The sequence below is a fragment of the Mixophyes fleayi genome, chromosome 3 (assembly GCF_038048845.1).
Source record: "Mixophyes fleayi isolate aMixFle1 chromosome 3, aMixFle1.hap1, whole genome shotgun sequence".
Classification (NCBI taxonomy): Eukaryota; Metazoa; Chordata; class Amphibia; order Anura; family Limnodynastidae; genus Mixophyes; species Mixophyes fleayi.
Genome location: NC_134404.1, coordinates 31,637,870 through 31,661,874, shown reverse-complemented (window position 1 = coordinate 31,661,874; position 24,005 = coordinate 31,637,870). Strand labels below are relative to the sequence as shown.

Sequence of the window (24,005 nt, the reverse complement as noted above, 5' to 3'; positions counted from 1 at the left end):
AAAAAAAATAAATTTAAAAAAATAATAATTATAACCAAATTTGCAAAAACAATCCAGCAGTATAAGTCCATTGGTACTGCAATATTACCAAGTTCACACATTCAGCAGTAAAAGTCCAGTGGTACTGCAATATTACAAAGTTCACACATTCCGCAGTATCAGTCCAGTGGTGTTGTGTGCTGTGCTCTGTCAATTTTGAGTCCCGTGGTGCTGTGTCCTGTGCTCTGTGCTTCTAAGGGAATAGTTATTTCCCCATTATTCCCAAGTGTTTAAAAAATTTTAAAAAAGTTATAAAAAAAAATACAAAAAAAAAATTAAAAAAAAAATTAATTACAACAAAATTTGCAAAACCAATCCTGCAGTATAAGCCCATTGGTACTGCAATATTACCAAGTTCACTGATTCAGCAGTATAAGTCCAGTGGTACTGCTATTACAAAGTTCACTGATTCAGCAGTATAAGTCCAGTGGTACTGCTATTACAAAGTTCACTGATTCAGCAGTATAAGTCCAGTGCTACTCTCCTGTGCCGCATATAATTTTTAAAGGCTTTGCCGAGTGTGTGTGGCTTAGGGGTACACTCTCTTGTGCTACATATAATGGAAAACCAAAATTTGGAGGATAAAGTAGGGAAAGATCAAGACCCACTTCCTCCTAATGCTGAAGCTGCTGCCACTAGTCATGACATAGACGATGAAATGCCATCAACGTCGTCTGGCAAGCCCGATGCCCAATCTCCTAGTACAGGGCATGTAAAATCCAAAAAGCCCAAGTTCTCAAAAAATAGCAAAAAGAGAAACTTAAAATCATCTGAGGAGAAACGTAAAGTTGGCAATATGCCATTTACGACACGTAGTGGCAAGGATTGGCTTAGACCCTGGCCCGTGTTCATGACTAGTGGTCCAGCTTCACCCAAGGATCTAAGCCCTCCCCCCCCCCCTACAAAAAATTTAAGAGAGTTATGCTGTCAGCAACAACAACAAAACAGCAAAGAACTCTGCCTTCTAAACAGATGACATCACAAATCCCCAAGGCGAGTCCAAGGGTGTTGTTGGTTGTGAACCCTGACCTTCCCATCACTGTACGGGAAGAGGTGACTCCATCTAGCATTTGCAGCACACCCTCTGCATATGCTGGAAGGATCACCCACAGTCCAGTTACAGATTTGGCTAATGAAGGTGTGATTGTTGTACACCGGGAGGAGGATATTGATGTAGCTGGCGCTGAGGAGGATGTTGATGATTATGATGCAGACAGATACCAAATTGCCTTTCTCAATTTCTATTTATATTCTAGATTATATAACGGCTGAATAGTTTTCTATTTTACTCCTAGTGGAGAGGGGATCTGATGCAGACAGATACCAAACTGCCTTTGTCCATTTCTTTGTATATTTGAATTTCTAGTTCTACAGTCTATGCAGGCTGCTTTATTTATATTCAACTACAAGTGTAGGGTGGGGGGGGGGGGGGGGGGGCATAGATAGCCACCAAAGTAACGTGGTCCATTTAATTACACTTTCTAGCTCCACAGTCTGTGCAGCCTGCTTTTTTTTATCTTCAAAGTATTTATATTTACAAGCCTTGCAATCTAAATTAACTAGAGGTAGTGACATGGTAGAACTCCAAAAGGCAGTTTGGAAGCCCCTGTAAAAACTGGCTCTATTTTTTAATTGAGTTGTCCCCCCTCCAGTGTGTACTCGGAAAGAGTTTTTAGTGCAGCGGGGAACCTGGTCAGTGAGCGGCGAAGGAGGTTGCTTCCTCACAACGTTGAAAAAATTATGTTTATAAAAATGAATAATCAATTCCTCAATGAAGTACAGCACTGCCCTCCAGACAGTACAGAGGGACCTGTGGTTGTGGAGTCCAGCGGGGACGAATTGATAATGTGTGAGGAGGAGGAAGTACACACTGTAGGGGGAGAGGAATCAGAGGTTGAGGATGAGGACGACATCTTTCCTCAGTAGAGCCTGTTTAGTTTGTACAGGGAGAGATGAATTGTTTTATTGGTGTGGGGGCCCAAACAAACCAATCATTTCAGCCAAAGTTGTTTGGTAGGCCCTGTCGCTGAAATGATTGGTTTGTTAAAGTGTGCATGTCCTATTTCAACAACATAAGGGTGGGTGGGAGGGCCCAAGGACAATTCCATCTTGGAACTTTTTTTTTTGCATTATATGACCAATCAACAGTCGTTTGCCATGTTCAAAAAGTAAAACCAAATTTAAACAAATTCAAGAAATTAAACCAAAAGTAAAATGCCCTGTCATAATTTAAAACAAGAGGGATTAACGTGCTCTAGAACTACTGTATTGTTGTTTATATTTTATAAACACTACACTTGAAAGCTTGAGTCTTTCAATGAAAAAGTAACTCTCCATTGCACGAATATTTGCAACAGGGACAAATTTAGGGTTAAGAAAGTCAACAAATAACACTTCGACGCTGTCTGTCTTTATAAACACTACACTTGGAAGTTGGAGGAGGTATTGTGGCCCCGGCACCAAATTTACTACCGGGGCCACTCCACTGTGCAGTCCATATTTAGGTGTATCAGATATTAAACAACGGGGACAGTTGATGCCCAATTTTTTAATTATATTGTTGGCGCTGTAAAAAATTGTGTTCCGGGCACACCACACTACGCAGTCCATACCCTTTTTTGGTGGAATTCTGACCCGTGGAGGCTTTTTTAATTATATTGTGGGCTCGGTACCAAATTGTGTACCGGGGCCACCACACTACGCAGTCAAGAAAGATAGATGCGTATCATAGATAAAGTACATTCAGTGTTGTGTGGCAAATCGAAAAATATTCAAAATACACTGTCATTATCAAAAACAAGAGGTTTTGACACGCTGAAACTCCAACATGTATATGATGGAGAGAATGGAGAAGCAGCCGTATGTGCAGTGTAATGCAGACCTGTTGAAGGTTTTCTATATATTATATTGTGGTGGCCAGTGCCCACTACTCTACGCAGTCCAGATACTATTTTTGGGTGTAATTCAGACCTGTTGAAGGTTTTCTATATATTTTATTGTGGTGCCCAGTGCCCACTACTCTACGCAGTCCAGATACTATTTTTGGGTGTAATGCAGACCTGTTGAAGGTTTTCTATATATTATATTGTGGTGGCCAGTGGCCAGTCCTCTACGCAGTCCAGATACTATTTTTGGGTGTAATTCAGACCAGTTGTTGGGTTTTTAATTATATTGTGGGGAACACTCCTCTACGCAGTCCAGAAAGATACCTCGTTGCAACGTTTTGTACTAAAAAAAAAAAAATATTGTGAGGTGTTAGGTGTTCAGAATAGCCTTTAAGTTAGTGGAAATGATTGTTATTGAATGTTATTGAGGTTAATAATAGCGTAGGAGTGAAAATAAGCCCAAAAACTTGATTTTTACACTTTTTAGTTTTTTTTCAAAAAAAATCTGAATCCAAAACCTTAAATCCGAACCAAAATCTTTCGGCAGGTGTTTTGCGAAACAAATCCGAACCCAAAACATCGCGAAAATCCGGATCCAAAACACAAAACACGAGACCTCAAAAGTCGCCGGTGCACATCCCTAGTAGTATACTTACCGGGTAGGATGCCCAAAGAAAAGAGACGAAAAAATAGGGGGTCCCCACCGTGCAGATCAGGGAACAAGGTACACTCAAGGAGGAAGTAATGCTACTATACCAGAGGCTCTCAGGTGGTCTCCCATCCTGGTACTGGTCTGGCTCACCCCATTTAGCTTCCAAGATCGGACGGTATTGGGACTTTAGCAATATGTGGCGGATAAACAGTATACAATAAGCAAATAAACAAATGCGCTCAATAACAGACTGTGTGATACACTTGCAGCAGCGGTGGGACCAAGGAATCCCTTCTTGTACAAGTAGACAAAAATTAAGGAGTCCCAACTGCGCTCACAAGATAAGGAAATAAGACTCAAAATAGAAAAGATAGTGCTGAATAAACAACAAATGTAAAAAAGAAAAAGAACAGAATTTAAGCGAAATCAGTAATAAACCAGTAATAAGCATAAATAACCTGTGTGTAGAGGAGGGCCCAGAAAGTTGCTGTACCAGGGCCCCAAATTTCTCTTGACAACGCTGTCCGCAACTGCGGGGAATGAAGGCTAAGTAAAAAAATATATAGTAAATAACTGGATATAACTGTCAATGCCGTATGTACAATTTGGATAGCAATGGGCTGTAAATGAGAAAAGTAATATTTCACACAAGCACTGGTCCAGTGATGAGCACATGATTGCTGGCCGTTGCTTAGTGGGTAGGCAGTGTTTTGCAGGCAGTGGAAAGAGAGTGCAGGTGAGGAGCCAGTGTCCAAACAGGTGAGAAGACGTAAGAGCCAGGAATAGAGACGGAGCTGGATGAAGGGTACTGGTGCAGTTAGGGTCATATATGAACGGTACAATCTGTGGACCCGCGATGCGTCTTTGTGTTTGCGATTCGCCTGCACGTCTTCTTAGCAGATTTTAATCTGAGCGCTGACAGCACAGTATTTGGAAACGCCCACGTGAAAGCAATCTGTGCCTTGTTTTGCAGGTGGTTGGATGTCCTAAAAATAGATGAGTGGAAGTAATATAACCATCACATCCTATTACTATTTCACGATCACTTCCTTTATTCAGATTTCTTTTCATGCCCTATAGGCACGGGATTTGCAATACTTTATGCACTCGAGATCACTTCTGGATTGTAATATTCGGTTTATATCCTTTACCCTGCAGTGCTTTAGAACTTGAGCTAGATGTATGAAGAGAATACGTTCTATGGCTCCGTTTTTGGATTGGGCTAGTATTAGGTCTGAGTTAGGTCTATAACTAGAATTTAGGAGTGGATTTGCCAGTTTATTATATACCATGTAGACGTTTTGATGAAGAAAGGAGCTTGTAGAGGTTACTTGCTAGGCCTTCAAATATCCACAGAAACACCTTCCATAAGAGAACTGGAATATCATTTGCACTGTAGATACCCTTAGGTAAGTCCAAAATAAAATGGGTGGGGTTATAAACAGGCACAAACCCAGTGTTCAAAAGAGAGGTGACTCCACTTTAACAAGTGTTCAAGAAGTGAGGGACATTTCCTATGTAACATCAAACAACAAATAGACAAAAATGAGATTCTACAGCGATGCAAGAGTTAATGAATAAATAATGTCACATTCTATCCCCTTTTGAAAGCTACAAGGGATAAAAAGGGACAAATAGTTCATTCTGTGTAAATTAATAAAGTTCTGTCTTTCTTCAAACACCCTCTATCTAAAGTCTGCCATTTCCAGCATTATTTCCATGTCTTTGACCTTTCTGAAATATTTAGGACCTCATGCAGGCTGATTGCTGGATGAAAATCTGTGCACGTGACCTGGTTGCTAAATGAAGCCTTTATATAGAACAACACGAGAGGGGCAGATTTCCTGCAAAACAAACTGTACGGGGAACAAGCCTGGCAGCTCCAGTGATACTAATAAGGGGCCTATTGAATTCAGTGGGAGAAACGGAGTTTCTCACGACGTGAAAAATTGTGCTCAGCTTCACTCCCAAAATAATAGATTTTGGTCTGGATTCACAAGTACATTGGCGTCCCGTATCGAGCGGGAAATAGCTCTGCGCATGCTCAGCAACGGACCTCATGCCAATGAACGCAATTGAATGCAATTCACGTCGGAGCGCACATATCAGGACTGCGTACGACTTAAGGGTGGAACGGGCCAGATGGACGTAGACAGTGTACAATAAGGGGTGCCAAAGGTGTTGTGGCGCAGGTTTGGCTGACTCAAGTCCTGGGTTTCTCTAAAGTACGTTGGTTTTAGCCGTATCACTTGCACCATCTACAGGGCGATGTAAGTGCCAACTGACAGTGATGTCTGTCGCAGCATTGTCTTTGTAGTATAAACTACATGTATTCGCGCGGCTAGATAACAGAGAACATTTTATTGTAAGTAAGATAGACTATAAAAAATGCATTGTATGTACAGTACACATTAGGAATATCCTGATTCTTGTATTTAATGTTAAAATGCATATTTGTATTAATGATTATAGTATTATTATTATTATTATCATTTATTTGTTAGGCGCCACAAGATTTCCGCAGCGCCGTACACAGTACAAACAGTAGACTATACAGGGTGAAACAGTACAGAACAATAAACAAAAGTACCAATACTTCAGAAACTCCAGGCAGGCTGCTGCAATAAGCACGGAGCAGAAGAACAGGTGAGGAGACAGGAGGGAAGAGGGCCCTGCTCATGTGAGCTTACATCCTAAAGGAGGGTAGACAGAATCAGGCACAAGGGGAGCCAGAAGAGAGAAGGGAGAGCGAGTAGTGGAGGCGAGGGGTTAAGTAGATGGTTGGTAGGCTATGCGGAAGAGGTGAGTTTTTAGTGCACGTTTGAAGCAGCACAAAGTAGGAGAGAGACAGATGGAACGAGGGAGGACATTCCAGTGAAGGGGGGCTGCACGGGAAAAGTCTTGGATTCTGGAGTGGGAAGAAGTGATAAGAGAGGAGGAGAGGCGGCGGTCATTGGCTGAGCGCAGGGAGCGGGCCGGAGTGTGTATGGAGAGGAGGTTAGAGATGTAGGGGGCAGTAGAGTGGGATAGAGCCTTGTAAGTGGTGGTGAGGAGCTTGAAGAGGATTCTGTAGGGGAAAGGAAGCCAGTGTAGCGCGAGGCAGAGAGGGGAGGCAGAGGAGGAGCGGCGTGAGAGGAAGATGAGTCTTGCAGCCGCGTTGAGTATCGAGCGGAGGGGAGAGAGGTGGGAGTGGGGGAGGCCAGTGAGGAGAAGGTTGCAATAATCCAGGAGGGAGATGATGAGTGTGTGGATGATAGATTTGGTGGCATCCTGAGAGAGGAAGGGACGGATATGATGTTAACTTATTTTGTAGAATATTTTTGCATGCGTTCTGATGGGACTTATATTGCACATATGCATGTACATATCCTGCACTCTGTTCTGTCTGTCGTGGCCCGATCGGCCACGTCATTTGGCCCAGCCCCCAAAACATCAATCACGGTTTCCGGCTAATTACAGCAGGGGGCTGGGCCATGATGGCGCGCGGTTCGCCCCCCGCCACTTTACTATTGTGGCGATTAGGAACAGGAAGGTTGCCTCTCTCCCGACATATCATACCCTCCAAGACACATCATACGTCCCCCCAGACATACCATATCCCCCCTGACACATCAAACCCCCCCTGACACATCATACCCTCCAAGACACATCATATCCCTCCCCCAAACACATCATACCCTCCAAGAAACATCATATTCCTCCCTCAAGCACATCATACCCCCCTGACACATCATACCCTCCTGACACATCATACCCTCCCTGACACATCATACCCCCTTGACACATCATACCCTCCAAGAAACATCATATCCTTCCCCCAAGCACATCATACCCCCCTGACACATCATACCCCCCTGACACATCATACCCCCTTGACACATCATACCCTCCAAGAAACATCATATCCTTGCCCCAAGCACATCATACACCCCTGACACATCATACCCTCCCTGACACATCATACCCCCCCTGACACATCATACCCCCCTGACACATCATACCCTCCCTGACACATTATACCCTCCCTGACACATCATACCTCCCCCAAACACATCATACCCTCCCTGACACATCATACCCTCCAAGAAACATCATATTCCTCCCTCAAGCACATCATACCCCCCTGACACATCATACACCCCTGACACATCATACCCCCCCTGACACATCATACCCCCCTGACACATCATACCCTCCCTGACACATTATACCCTCCCTGACACATCATACCTCCCCCAAACACATCATACCCTCCCTGACACATCATACCCTCCAAGAAACATCATATTCCTCCCTCAAGCACATCATACCCCCCTGACACATCATACACCCCTGACACATCATACCCTCCCTGACACATCATACCCCCCTGACACATCATACCCCCCTGACACATCATACCCCCTTGACACATCATACCCTCCAAGAAACATCATATCCTTCCCCCAAGCACATCATACCCCCCTGACACATCATACCCCCCTGACACATCATACCCTCCCTGACACATCATACCCCCCTGACACATCATACCCTCCCTGACACATTATACCCTCCCTGACACATCATACCTCCCCCAAACACATCATACCCTCCCTGACACATCATACCCTCCAAGAAACATCATATTCCTCCCTCAAGCACATCATACCCCCCTGACACATCATACCCTCCCTGACACATCATATCCCTCCCTCAAGCACATCATACACCCCTGACACATCATACACCCCTGACACATCATACCCTCCCTGACACATCATACCCCCCCTGACACATCATACCCCCCTGACACATCATACCCTCCCTGACACATTATACCCTCCCTGACACATCATACCTCCCCCAAACACATCATACCCTCCCTGACACATCATACCCTCCAAGAAACATCATATTCCTCCCTCAAGCACATCATACCCCCCTGACACATCATACACCCCTGACACATCATACCCCCCCTGACACATCATACCCCCCTGACACATCATACCCTCCCTGACACATTATACCCTCCCTGACACATCATACCTCCCCCAAACACATCATACCCTCCCTGACACATCATACCCTCCAAGAAACATCATATTCCTCCCTCAAGCACATCATACCCCCCTGACACATCATACACCCCTGACACATCATACCCTCCCTGACACATCATACCCCCCTGACACATCATACCCCCCTGACACATCATACCCCCTTGACACATCATACCCTCCAAGAAACATCATATCCTTCCCCCAAGCACATCATACCCCCCTGACACATCATACCCCCCTGACACATCATACCCTCCCTGACACATCATACCCCCCTGACACATCATACCCTCCCTGACACATTATACCCTCCCTGACACATCATACCTCCCCCAAACACATCATACCCTCCCTGACACATCATACCCTCCAAGAAACATCATATTCCTCCCTCAAGCACATCATACCCCCCTGACACATCATACCCTCCCTGACACATCATATCCCTCCCTCAAGCACATCATACCCCCCTGACACATCATACCCTCCCTGACACATCATACCCTCCCTGACACATCATACCCTCCCTGACACATCATACCCTCCCTCAAGCACATCATACCCCCCTGACACATCATACCCTCCCTGACACATCATATCCCTCCCTCAAGCACATCATACCCCCCTGACACATCATACTCCCCCACCCCCAGCCCAGCCTTCTCACCTAAGCTGAGCTGGAACTCAGTGTGCAGTCAGAGCTGAAGCTCCTCCTCCTTGTTCTGTCGGTCTATGACATCACACACTGTCTGAGGACTGAGAGCTGCTGACAGCTTGCTCCCTCCCCCTTAACACCCCCCCCCCCACCCCAAAAAGAAAATCGTGGGTACGCTCGTGCACGCCACCCGCTGGAGAAATGTTTTTTTCAGCATTTTTTTTTTTAAATCACTTTCCAAAAATTATCTATCAGACAGTGCGGGGCCCCTGTCTAACCAACCACCTCTTCCCCCCCACCTTGGCGCCCCTGCTTGTGAGATTAACACTGGTGGAACGAATAGACTCATCATTTTGTACAGTAAAAGTTTTATATCAACTCTCATCTACTGTTCTAAGAGCGAATTAAGGGGTAACTTGATCAACTTCTAAAAAAGAAAAGTGGAGGCGTTGCCTGTAGCAACCAATCCAATTCTAGTTATCATGTTCTAGAATGTGGTAGATAAAGGTTTGATAAATCTTAATGGGGTGTTTTCACTGTAGCAAATGGAGGAAAAGACTAAAATGCCATTTTTGTATGACTGAAGGACAACTACCTTGAGGGATAGACAAATGCTCAAATGTATGGGGACATAAAGGTGTCTCTTTCCTTGTATTGATATATGTTGTTTTGTTAAAGATATCATCCGAGCACAACCCCCCGATTTCTGTCATATGCCCGGTGACAAGGGACACAGTGACGTCAGTCCCGGGACCCTTACTCCATGTTCCAGCAGTACTCACCAAATCAATGCAATTAATTATTTTAATAAATCAAACATCAACTATATGTCCTACAAACTTCCCCGCAAACACACCTTCATCAAGCATAGCGGAGAATGATCTCGTCTATAGTACAAGTCATCATTATATATATCTGTGTAAAGCTACATAAAGACGCAGCTTAGCCTTAAGTGACATCGCCTCAGGTAGAATAATCTCCCTCTTCTGGGAATCAATACTGATAGTCCACGTAACCATAGCAACACATGTACCATAATAAACAAGACAATGAATATATGTGACCATACTTCTTCTATCATAAGCTCTATTCATGCAGTAAAAAGGTTTAGGGATAAAATGAGGTTCCGAATGTCTAGAACATTATGGACCTGAGTCATGAGGGAAAGTAAGGCAAAAACAGGAGTAAACGTTCTCCAGGACAAACCATGTTACAATGCAAGGGGTGCAAATTAGTTTATTATTTTGCACCTAAGCTAAATACTGGCTGTTTTTTCATCTAGCACACAAATACTTGATAGCTTATTTTTACACTGAAATTTAAAGTTGATCTAGAACATGCCCTACCCCCACTATAAATCTGTCCCCACATTTTATATTTACCTCCCCCTCCAATGCAAAGTGGTTTTGCCCAGGTACAAAGTTACTCCTTTTTTTATGCTTTGCTCTCCTTAATGACTCAGCCCTAAATCTTTACATAGTTACCAGACAATACCATAATGAGGCTTATTAGATTGTTTATTAACGTTGGCAAAGCTTGTAGTGCAGTATGGGACACAACCATTACTATTACCTGTGCTACTGATAGATTTGGTTCTATAAAGACTATACTGTAAATGTCTCAAAAAACAGACCTAAAATCCCCATATGAAGTATAGACATCTGACTGCGTTCTTGCAGAATCACTCTCATCATTTTTGGCTTGGATATTGAATACCATACAGGAGGGTTTGTGACGATATGTTCCGTCTCCCGGTCGTGTTCCATTAAACTATTTTGATCTATTTTCAGTCTTATGTAAACTGCCCATCATGTATTACTATTTGTATATCGCTGACAAGCAATGGTGTATACATTTAATGTACTTATACCTTACTCTATATTGTATTATATATGTTTGTTAAGTGCATCCATCTCCTAGACACACTGAGCCCACATTCTGTGGGCTTACTGTCACGTGTCGTGGCGGGGCCTCAGGCCAATGCAGCTCTCCATGCCTGCAGGAAGCGTCCCGGTCGTCATGGAGACGTCCGGGGCGTTTCGCCCTGGGCGTTGCCAAGACAATGGTCGGGACGTTCTGTATGTCAGCGCCGCGTCCCGGCATTAGGGGCAGCCTGGCGCATGCGCAAAACAGCACAAATCATTCATTTATTATTCAACTCCTGGGCTGATTGTTTGGTACTCCCCTCTGTGGCCATTGGTTAGTGTTGGTATTTAAGGCAGGGAGGGCCTAGCCTCCCTGCCGGTTATAGTTCTCAGTAGCCTGTGTACTAGCCTGCTCCAGTGCCCTTGAACCTGTTGCTGTTTTGGACCTTCCGTGTATGGACTTGATTCTTGCCTGTTGCCCTGACCTTTTGCTTGTGACCTGGACCTCCTTTGATTGCTGCCAGCCCTGACATCTTGCCTGTCCCTAACCTCGTTGCCTGCTTCTGACCTACGACCTCAGCCTGTTCCTGACTCCTCTAGATTCTACTCCCTGCTACTCTGCGCTAATGTACATTCATACACCTATACTACCTTGAGTATAAGACCTGGGGGCATCTGTGTACCTGTGAGCGTAACAAGCTCTACGGGAAAGGCGGCTGCTATAGGTGAAGACCTCTCCATCTGGTTCTATGGGTTTATGTTAAGAACGTTAGCCGTAACACTTACCTAATATTCACGACAATGTAGCCTATTGATTAAGAATGAATAACAGCACTGAGGCATGAGGCTTAAAGTGCCTCATGCCTCTTCGCCATCACTAGTTCCTACTGGATTGATAGGGTGAATATTAATTCAAAACCAGAAACAAATAAACCCGCACTCGGTATATCCCACATTATATATGGTACTAGCTGCTTGGCAATAAGCCCGCGCTCGGTATATCCCAGCAGGGTGCCTCGCTGACCGAAGCCCACCAATAGAGATTCGAGGTATTGGGGAAAACTGAGCGAATGCGGGTGGGGACCCAGTACCATCTATAAAAGATTTTGTGAGTGCTTTACTCAAACTGATATTGACATTTTAGCCTAATTAAGTCTGAATTTTAGACCACTCCTTTGCGTCCAGAACCTCCTCCGCGTCTCGCTCCCATGCCAATTCGTGGCAGTTTTTGGGGGTCTGATTGTGTTGAAGCAAAATTTGGCCTTTGGTCTGAAAGGAACCACAACAGAGAGCCTCCAGCGGTGAGCAGTGCTCGGTGGCCAAGGGGAGCTTCAGGAAACTAAAGTAGTATCAAAGTTGAAGGTATTACCTGGTTGGGGAGTGCGGTGAGGTACTGAGGGCGGTGAAAGTTCGGAACATTCGCATGGCGTCTAAGTCCTGCAGAAATACCAGGTTAAGTCGTGTCTTCTCTCATTTCTTAAGTTCGACTTTCTTTGTCAATGGAAAAAAATAAGATTTGACATAGGCGCCAACCAAGAAAAGAGCCAGCTCCAAGCCTTAGCTGCCCAGAGGCACACGCCTACTGTGCCCAATTCTGGCCTTGTCCAAAGCCAGCGGTACATGGTACAGCAGTGTTATTAGACTGGCGACCTGAATGGGAATACTGTGTCCAAGAAGCAGGGAAACATCTCTGTGAAGACACATGTGCTATCTGGGGCTTAAGCAGCCTGTTATGAAACTGCGATTCACAGCGAGCTGTAGTGCCCCAGACTACATCTGAGCTATCTGGTGAGAGGGGAATGTTACCTTACAGCAAGTAATACCACTTTCATACTGCCGCCCTGGCAATATCCCAGATTATGAACGGGATATTGCCGGGGGACAGTGTGGGACACTATGGCAACATCACAAGAGGAGCTTTGATTGGCTCCTCTTGAGATGTTTGTTTTTTTTTGTTTTTTTTAGCTTTTAATTTTACAATAGCTTTCGTTGAGACCCGGGTTTTTCAACTGGAGGCTCCCAGGGTCGGAACCCGGAATAACCCTCTAAAAGACCCGGGAATTAGCAGAGGATCCGTTCACACTGAGCCTCGGCCCGGGTCGTCTGGGCTTGCCCCGGCAATAACCCGGGTTTCTGAGGCAGTGTGAACGGGGTATAACTGGTTGAGATCTATATTGGACTCCATCATGGGCAATGTTACAGAGAAAAGTCTTAACTCTTATCCCTCTTGTAAACCCAGCACAGCAGACATCCCAAACTGGTGGCTTCAGGGCTACGTGCTCCTAATGTCTATGATGTTCATATAAATACGGCCCCAACCTTTCAAAACTGCGTTATGTCAGTATGCAGATCTATTAGTAACCTAAATAACAAATAACCTTTAAAAAATAAAAATGAATCTCAAATGCAATCAATAAAGAAGTTCTTAAATGTTGCATAACCATGGTTTATGGTTCAACAAACCAATAATATAGACATATATTTATACCTTGTGGCAGTATTTCTTTGTAAAACCACACCTCTATGATAAGCCACACCTCTTTGATAAGCCACACCTCTTTGATAAGCCACACCTCTTTGATAAGCCACACCTCTATGATAAGCCATGCCCACTAGTTAGTGAAACCACGCCCCTTTATCACACTGCACTGCAGTAAAAGCTTTTTCATGCTCATAAATTTTGCTGCTGACTCCTAGGTTTTGTATTTGTCAAAGCTTGTACATAACTGTCAGTGAAATATATGTTACAATTCCTAGTAATTTGGTTACTTTTACTTAGGGGTGTGCACCAGCCACTTTTGGTGTTTTGGGTTCTGATTAGCTTGAGGTTTTGGGTTCTGATTTGTTTTGCCAAAACACCCCACGAAAGGTTTTGGTTCTGATTTTGGGTTTTGGGTTCTGATTTATTTTTGAAAAAGCATAAAAAGTGCTAAAATCCATATTTTTTATTTTTTTTTCACTCCTACTCTATTATTAACCTCAATAACATTCATTTCCACTAATTTCCAGTCTATTCTGAACACCTCACACCTCACAATATTGTTTTTAGTCCAAAAGGTTGCACCGAGGTAGCTGGATGTCTAAGCTAAGCGACACAAGTGGGCGGCACAAACACGTGGCCCATCTAGGAGTGGCACTGCAGTGGCAGACAGGATGGCAGTTTGCAAGAGTTTGCTAGAGGTGCAAGATGGAATTGTCCTTGGGCCCTCGCACCCACCCTGATGTTGTTGAAATAGGACATTCGCACTTTAACAAACCAATCAGGAACAGTGAACGTAGTTTAATCTCTGGTACTAATATTTCTGGACTGCAAGAACAGTGAACGTAGGTAAATATTGCAGTACTAATATTTCTGGACTGCAAGAACAGTGAATGTATTTTTATTTTGCAGTACTAATATTTCTGGCCTGCAGGAACAGTGAACATAGGTAAATATTGCAGTAGTAATATTTCTGGACTGCAAGAACAGTGAACGTAGGTAAATATTGCAGTACTAATATTTCTGGCCTGCAAGAACAGTGAACGTAGGTAAATATTGCAGTACTAATATTTCTGGACTGCAAGAATATATTGCACTAGAATTTTTTTTATACTTTTTAAAGAATTTTTTTATATTTTTTTTAAAAGATTTTTGTATAATTTTTTTATATTTTATTTAAATTATTTTTGTATAATTTTTTTGTTATTTTTTTTATTTTTTTTTATGATTGTTTAAAAATTTTAAAATAACTATGGACTTAGCAGAACAAAGCACAAGACACAGCACCACTGGACTCAGCAGGACAGAGCACTGGACAAAGCACCACTGGATTCAGCAGGACAGAGCACTGGACAAAGCACCACTGGATTCAGCAGGACAGAGCACAGGACAAAGCACCACTGGACTCAGCAGGACAGAGCACAGGACACAGCACCACTGGACTCAGCAGGACAGAGCACTGGACAAAGCACCACTGGACTCAGCAGGACAGAGCACAGGACACAGCACCACTTGACTGATCAGCAGGACAGAGCACAGGACAAAGCACCACTGGACTCAGCAGGACAGAGCACAGGACACAGCACCACTGGACTCAGCAGGACAGAGCACAGGACACAGCACCACTTGACTGGTCAGCAGGACAGAGCACAGGACAAAGCACCACTGGACTCAGCAGGACAGAGCACAGGACACAGCACCACTGGACTCAGCAGGACAGAGCACAGGACACAGCACCACTTGACTGGTCAGCAGGACAGAGCACAAGACAAAGCACCACTGGACTCAGCAGGACAGAGCACAGGACAAAGCACCACTGGACTGATCAGCAGGACAGAGCACAGGACACAGCACCACTGGACTGATCAACAGGACACAGCACAGGACACAGCACCACTGGACTGATCAGCAGGACACAGCACAGGACACAGCACCACTGGACTGATCAGCAGGACAGAGCACCACTACAAACTCCAACCTCCCTCTTCCCTGATCTGAGCCCGAATGAAGATGGCGGGCGCAAGCGGCGAATTTATGCAATCCGAGTCTCGCGAGATCCGAAGCGAGACTTGGACGTCAGAGCCTTTGTTTCGTTTTTTTTGCCGCCGGAAATACCCGAACAGTGCTCGGATCCCGTCGGATCCGCACTGTTCCGGTGGGCTCGGATTAGCGCAATCCGAGCCCGCTCATGCCTACTTTTACTACCTGACTGTTAGTGTACACTGCAGCCTGCAAATAATACGACCTGACTGTTAGTGTACACTGCAGCCTGCATATAATACTACCTGACTGTTCGTTTACTCTGCAACCTGCATATAATACTACCTGACTGTTAGTGTACAGTGCAGCCTGCATATAATACTACCTGACTGTTAGTGTACTCTGCAGCCTGCATATAATACTACCTGACTGTTAGTGTACAGTGCAGCCTGCATATAATACTACCTGACTGTTAGTGTACTCTGCAGCCTGCATATAATACTACCTGACTGTTAGTGTACTCTGCAGCCTGCATATAATACTACCTGACTGTTAGTGTACTCTGCAACCTGCATATAATACTACCTGACTGTTAGTGTACAGTGCAGCCTGCATATAATACTACCTGACTGTTAGTGTACTCTGCAGCCTGCATATAATACTACCTGACTGTTAGTTTACTCTGCAACCTGCATATAATACTACCGGACTGTTAGTGTACAGTGCAGCCTGCATATAATACTACCTGACTGTTAGTGTACTCTGCAGCCTGCATATAATACTACCTGACTGTTAGTGTACTCTGCAGCCTGCATATAATACTACCTGACTGTTAGTGTACAGTGCAGCCTGCATATAATACTACCTGACTGTTGGTGTACACTGCAGCCTGCATATAATGCTACCTGACTGTTAGTGTACACTGAAGCCTGCAAATAATACTACCTGACTGTTCGTTTACTCTGCAACCTGCATATAATACTACCTGACTGTTAGTGTACAGTGCAGCCTGCATATAATACTACCTGACTGTTAGTGTACTCTGCAGCCTGCATATAATACTACCTGACTGTTAGTGTACTCTGCAGCCTGCATATAATACTACCTGACTGTTAGTGTACTCTGCAGCCTGCATATAATACTACCTGACTGTTAGTGTACACTGCAGCCTGCATATAATACTACCTGACTGTTAGTGTACAGTGCAGCCTGCATATAATACTACCTGACTGTTAGTGTACTCTGCAGCCTGCATATAATACTACCTGACTGTTAGTTTACTCTGCAACCTGCATATAATACTACCTGACTGTTAGTGTACAGTGCAGCCTGCATATAATACTACCTGACTGTTAGTGTACTCTGCAGCCTGCATATAATACTACCTGTTAGTTTACTCTGCAACCTGCATATAATACTACCTGACTGTTAGTGTACAGTGCAGCCTGCATATAATACTACCTGACTGTTAGTGTACTCTGCAGGCTGCATATAATACTACCTGACTGTTAGTGTACTCTGCAGCCTGCATATAATACTACCTGACTGTTAGTGTACAGTGCAGCCTGCATATAATACTACATGACTGTTAGTGTACACTGCAGCCTGCATATAATACTACCTGACTGTTGGTGTACTCTGCAGCCTGCATATAATACTACCTGACTGTTAGTGTACTCTGCAGCCTGCATATAATACTACCTGACTGTTAGTGTACACTGCAGCCTGCATATAATACTACCTGACTGTTAGTGTACACTGCAGCCTGCATATAATACTACCTGACTGTTAGTGTACACTGCAGCCTGCATATAATACTACCTGACTGATAGTGTACACTGCAGCCTGCATATAATACTACCTGACTATTAGTGTACTCTGCAGCCTGCATATAATACTACCTGACTGTTGGTGTACACTGCAGCCTGCATATAATGCTACCTGACTGTTAGTGTACAGTGCAGCCTGCATATAATACTACCTGACTGTTAGTGTACTCTGCAGCCTGCATATAATACTACCTGACTGTTGGTGTACACTGCAGCCTGCATATAATACTACCTGACTGATAGTGTACACTGCAGCCTGCATATAATACTACCTATTAGTGTACTCTGCAGCCTGCATATAATACTACCTGACTTAGTGTACTCTGCAGCCTGCATATAATACTACCTGACTGTTAGTGTACACTGTAGCCTGCACATAATACTACCTGACTGTTAGTGTACAGTGCAGCCTGCATATAATACTACCTGACTGTTAGTGTACTCTGCAGCCTGCATATAATACTACCTGACTGTTAGTGTACTCTGCAGCCTGCATATAATACTATCTGACTGTTAGTGTACACTGCAGCCTGCATATAATACTACCTGACTGTTAGTGTACTCTGCAGCCTGCATATAATACTACCTGACTGTTAGTGTACTCTGCAGCCTGCATATAATACTACCTGACTGTTGGTGTACACTGCAGCCTGCATATAATACTACCTGACTGATAGTGTACACTGCAGCCTGCATATAATACTACCTATTAGTGTACTCTGCAGCCTGCATATAATACTACCTGACTTAGTGTACTCTGCAGCCTGCATATAATACTACCTGACTGTTAGTGTACACTGTAGCCTGCACATAATACTACCTGACTGTTAGTGTACAGTGCAGCCTGCACATAATACTACCTGACTGTTAGTGTACTCTGCAGCCTGCATATAATACTACCTGACTGTTAGTGTACTCTGCAGCCTGCATATAATACTATCTGACTGTTAGTGTACACTGCAGCCTGCATATAATACTACCTGACTGTTAGTGTACTCTGCAGCCTGCATATAATACTACCTGACTGTTAGTGTACTCTGCAGCCTGCATATAATACTACCTGACTGTTAGTGTACTCTGCAGCCTGCATATAATACTATCTGACTGTTAGTGTACACTGCAGCCTGCATATAATACTACCTGACTGTTAGTGTACTCTGCAGCCTGCATATAATACTACCTGCTTGTTAGTGTACTCTGCAGCCTGAAAATATTGTATATGCGATCTGATCTCTGCCAATTCATTTCGCTGGTAGATAAAGACTGTGCCACTTACCCTTAAAAGACAATTTTCCACCCATGTACTTAATTTAAAGGGAAAAAAACAAACACAATTTAATTTTCATGTATGAGTGCAACTGTGATCTGCACTCAGTAAGGGGCAAACTTGTACCCACCTGCCTGCAGACGTGGCACCTCAGTGGCAGTACCCATGTACACAGGTGGCAGTGCCCTGCACTTGTTGGATGTACGGGATCACACTGCAGTGCCACCACACCACACTGTACACAGCTGAGTGCACACTGTCACCTATAGCCTGCGTAGAACCAGGGTGGAGCTGTGCCCAGTGTGGGAACGGAGGGGGCCGGTGCCCATTGGCTGTGCGGGGAGTGGGTGGGCTCTGGGTACAGCTGGAGAGGACGCACACACAGGAGCTGCAGGTAGGGGCTGCGGGGCATTGCGGTGTTTGTACCAGGTAAGAGAGGATGCTGCAGTATCAGGCTGATACCCGGAGCCGGGGCAGTAAGAGGTGCTGGGGGGTATTATACGGTGGGGGCAGAGAGATGGGTACATAGGAAGCAGAGGTCAGTGTCTGACATCAGGGAGATGGAGTCATGGGCTGGGAGAGGACATTATATATAATATATATATTACATGAGGGCTCAGTGTCTGTGTAGAACATGCAGTAAATATATGAGAAATGACCGGATATGTGGAGAGAAGTTGTATGTTATGTGTAGAGGGATATGATGGGGAGAGAGGTTGTATCTATGTGCAGCACACAGCCTACAGGAAACTTGTATGGGATCAATAGAATGTATATACTGGGGAAAGAATCTATAATGACTGTACCATGAAAATAAGTTGTATATATCTATAGACTGTATATACCCTGCAAAGAGTATATATATAACTAATATATACCATGGAAATAAGTTGTATATATCTATAGACTGTATATACCCTGCAAAGAGTATATCTATAACTAATATATACCATGGAAATAAGTTGTATATATCTGTAGACTGTATATACCCTGCATATAATATATCTATAGTGTGTATGTATTGTTAAAGTTGTATATATAATAATAATAATAATAATAATAATATGTATTTAGTATCATGGAAAGAAGTTGTATATATGTATAGAATGTATATACCCTGCAAAGTATCTATCTATAATTAATATATACCATGGAAATAAGTTGTATATGTATATAGACTGTATATACCCTGCAAAGAGTATATCTATAGTGTGTATGTATCATGGAAAGAAGCTGTATATATGTATAGAATGTATATACCCTGCAAATTAATATATACCATGGAAATAAGTTATATATATATATATATCTATAGAATGTATATACCCTGCAAAGAATCTATAATGACTGTATCATGGAAATAAGTTGTTTATATCTATAGATAGTATATACCCTGCAGAGAAAATATCTATAGTGAGTCTGTACCATGGGAAGAAGTTGTATATATCTATAGAAAGTATAAACCCTGCAAAGAATATATCTATATTGAGTATGTACACGGTAGAGAAGTGATATGGTATCTATAGAAAGCATATACCCTAGAGAGAATGTATGGTATCTACAGAGAGTCTGTACACTACAGAGATTGTACAATGGAAAGAATGCTTCTGTTTGTACCATGGAGAGAAGTATACCATCTGTAGAGAGTGTGCACTCAGGAAAGAAGTTAGGGCGTTTCTGTAGAAAATATATACCCTAGAGAGATATATGGTATGTATATATATATATTAATCTAAAGTCAGTGTGTACACTGGAGAGTAGCTAGAGAGATTATGTACATTGGAAAAAATGCTTCCATTTGTACTATGGAGAGAAGTGTTATAGCATCTGTAGAGAGTGTGTACCCAGGAGAGATGGTAGGGAGTATTTGTAAAAAAAGATCTTTACCCTAGAGAGTAGTTGTATGGTATGTATATATAAAGTATATACTGGGAAATAATGTGTCTAAAGTCATTATGCATGCTGGAGAGAAGGTAGAGAGTAGCTATAAAGAGACTGTGCACTAGAGAGAAGGTAGAGAGTAACTATAGAGAGAATGTGCACTGGAGAGAAGGGAGTAGTTATAGAGAGAATGTGCACTGTTGAGAAGGTAGAGAGTAGTTATAAAGAGAATGTGCACTGGAGAGATGGTAGAGAGTAGTTATAGAGAGACTGTGCACTGGAGAGATGGTAGAGAGTAGTTATAGAGAGACTGTGCACTGGAGAGATGGTAGAGAGTAGCAGGGCCGGATTTCCCGCTAGGCAACCTAGGCACCTGCCTAGGGCCTAGCGGCTCTCTAGGGGCCCAGATGGGGGGGAACAAACATAAAAAATAAATAAAAAAAATAATAATTTGCGGCCCCTCCCCCGACTCGCGACAAGATGCAGGGTTCCCCGTTACGATGAACAGCGCTAATCGCGCTCATGAAGCAGGTCCTCAGTGATGGTACAATGCCGATTCGCGGGAGAGAGACGGCGTGCGTTCCACATTGGAACGCACGTCACTTCCGGATGGTGTCAGAATGTATCACTCCATTTGACTGCTGGACTGTATGAGGTTGGTCTATGACTGTTCTCTAATTGGACCTCATTGCCCCATACTATGTTCCCTTGACCTGGTTGGACTGTAATAAGGATATACCATCTTTCCAACAGAGCTCTCTCTAGCAGCCTCCACTGTTCCCCTTTACTTGGAACTCGCAGACCATGGCTGTTTGACCAATTACTATTGTAACAATTGCAGTGTCAGACTGCCATTCATATGGCAATTGTGGACATTCATTTGTATTATTTTATGTAAACATTAAATGTTTTTTGTTTTAACCCCCATGCTGTCATTCCAACGTTATCACCCATCTTCTCTACATATTCTTACCTAATTGCATTACAACTAATTATTTTCGTTATAAGACAATCTTGAGCACTAATACTCTACCATATTACTACAGGGGGCATGTATTATGATGGGAGATGCAGGGCACAGGGGCATGTGTGATGGAAGATGCAGGGCACAGGGGGCACGTGTGATGGAAGATGCAGGGCACAGGGTACAGTGTGATGAAAGGGACAGTAATGAGGGGCCGCATGGTGATGCAGGAGGAGCAGTGTGATGTACGGCGGCACATAGCTTACCCTTCTACTTAACTATAGGAGTATATGCTGTGTAAAAAAAATATAGTGCTATGGATTGTTTCAGGGAGGCGGGTAGGCATGTGGGGCGCTGGGGGGGGGGGGGCGTGCAGGCTGGGGGGCGCATGTGCGGGGCTAGGGGGGGGGGGGGGCCAAACCAATATCTTGCCTAGGGCCCCATGAGGTGTACATCCGGCTCTGGAGAGTAGTTATAGAGAGACTGTGCACTGGAGAGATGGTAGAGAGTAACTATAGAGAGAATGTGCACTGGAGAGAAGAAAGTAGTTAGAGAGAGACTGTGTACTGGAGAGATGATAGAGAGTAACTATAGAGAGAATGCGCTCTGGAGAGAAGGTAGAGAGTAGTTATAGAGAGAATGGGCACTGGGTAGAAGGTAGAGAGTAGCTATAGCACAAATGTGCATTGACGAGAAGGTAGAGAGTGGTTGTAGAGAGTGTGCACTGGAGATAAATTAGAGAATGGCTATATAGTGCGCTGGAGAGAAGGTAGAGAGTAGCTATAGAGTGCGCTGGAGATAAGGTAGAGAGTGGCTATAGATTGTGCTGGAGAGAAGGTAAAGAGTGTCTATAGAGTGTGCTGGAGAGAAGGTAGAGAGTGGCTATAGAGTGTGCTGGAGAGAAGGTAAAGAGTGGCTATAGAGTGTGCTGGAGAGAAGGTAGAGAGTGACTATTGAGTGCGCTGGAGAGAAGGTAGAGAGTGGTGTTAAGAGCGTTTTGTCGCTATCCAATAACGATTGTCGAATCTCGATTTGTGTTTCCAACGCACAAATATTTATTGTCAAAAGGTAGCAGAATAATTCAAGCGAAATAATAGTAAGTACAGACGTTACTTATCACAGGCGCTCTGGATCCAGTGAACAGTCATTTCAGGTCTGAAGTCTGTGGTTAATGTGACTGAACACTACATGAGAGCTACTGCTTATATGCAAACAGAGATACAGTGAAACAATGCAGATGGTATAGCTTGCTTCTATTGGTCCAGGCTTCAGGAGGGTCCAGGGGGTTGCACATCATAGGCTGATTCAATCTAAGGAATCCAAAGGTGGGGGTCATCTCTCCAGGGGATGAGCTCTGTTCTTCCCGCCAAAACTCCAATTACAATCAGTCCATTAGCATTTTACAGTCAATATCATATTAAAGGTTTATTCCCTAACATCAATAACTAGAGTATGCAATGTGCGATCTCTTTGCCAAATGCACCGAACAGCTGCCGGTGTAAAGGGGATTAATATGATATTAGACATGACACATTTCCTTTAACCCGAACCATATGTATCACTAATATGCATATAACATATAATATTACACATAAACACTACTATATTTCGACATACATAACTATGTGTTGCGACTACGATTAATGTGTACTATTTACAAATGTGTGTGTTGGTGCGAATGTATACTAAAGTGTAAAAACTGTTATTGCCACGTGTTGCGGCTGGATACGCCCTTCCACGCCGTAGCGTGCTCTACGCATAATTTCAGACAAAGACTTCGACAGCTCCACCCTTTGATAGTGTTATAAACTATCACCTAATCAACGTCTCAAGTTCAGGATTATACAATACTTCTTCACAGACCATGATCTCGGTATCTCTCACCACCCTTTCAGTCTCGTTCTCAGTCTTTCTTCCAGAAAACTGTTTTCCACACTTCAACACAGTAGGAACACATTTGACACATAAACCAATTGCTAAGATGACACCCAGTATAAGGAGAAGTAGCTTACCTACACTAGCAACCATTTCCTGTACCCACTCCCCCAAACCAGAGAACCATTTCACAGGATTCAACCACGAGAACCAACCTGCCACATTTTCCCCGACCTCATATAACGAAGAATTATGGTTCCTTCGAAATTCCCAATTCAGTTGCAGGATATCATCCATCTTCCAGTCTATAATCTCCTTAGGGTCATCCGTATTATTGGTGATGTACGAGCAACATTTGACACCGAACTGGGTGGCCAGTGTCACACAGTACCCACCAGTAATAGAGGTGAGATAATTTAGTACCAGTCTATGTTGCACCAACTCCTTCATGTACGCTTGTAGCTCCCTTCCAGTATACCTGAAAGTGTCATCATACATCTCAGTGATATTATCTATCAAATTAGCTAGGTCTTGAATATATTTAAAGTTTAATGTTCCCCGAGCGGTCCTGGTGAGATCTAGAGCAACC

General features: G+C 43.7%; 1 protein-coding gene across 2 annotated transcripts in view; it reads left to right on the top strand.

Moving 5' to 3' along the window:
* Window positions 1–19,029: 19,029 nt before the first annotated feature.
* Window positions 19,030–24,005, top strand: part of RCAN2 (regulator of calcineurin 2) — a 71,895-nt gene continuing 66,919 nt past the window's right edge. Inside the window, exon 1 of one of the 2 annotated variants that reach the window (XM_075201318.1) lies at window positions 19,030–19,090. The gene's annotated coding sequence lies outside the window, so the exon portion shown is untranslated. Of the gene's footprint in view, window positions 19,126–24,005 lie in introns of both variants that reach the window. The other variant, XM_075201317.1, reaches the window with a different exon arrangement.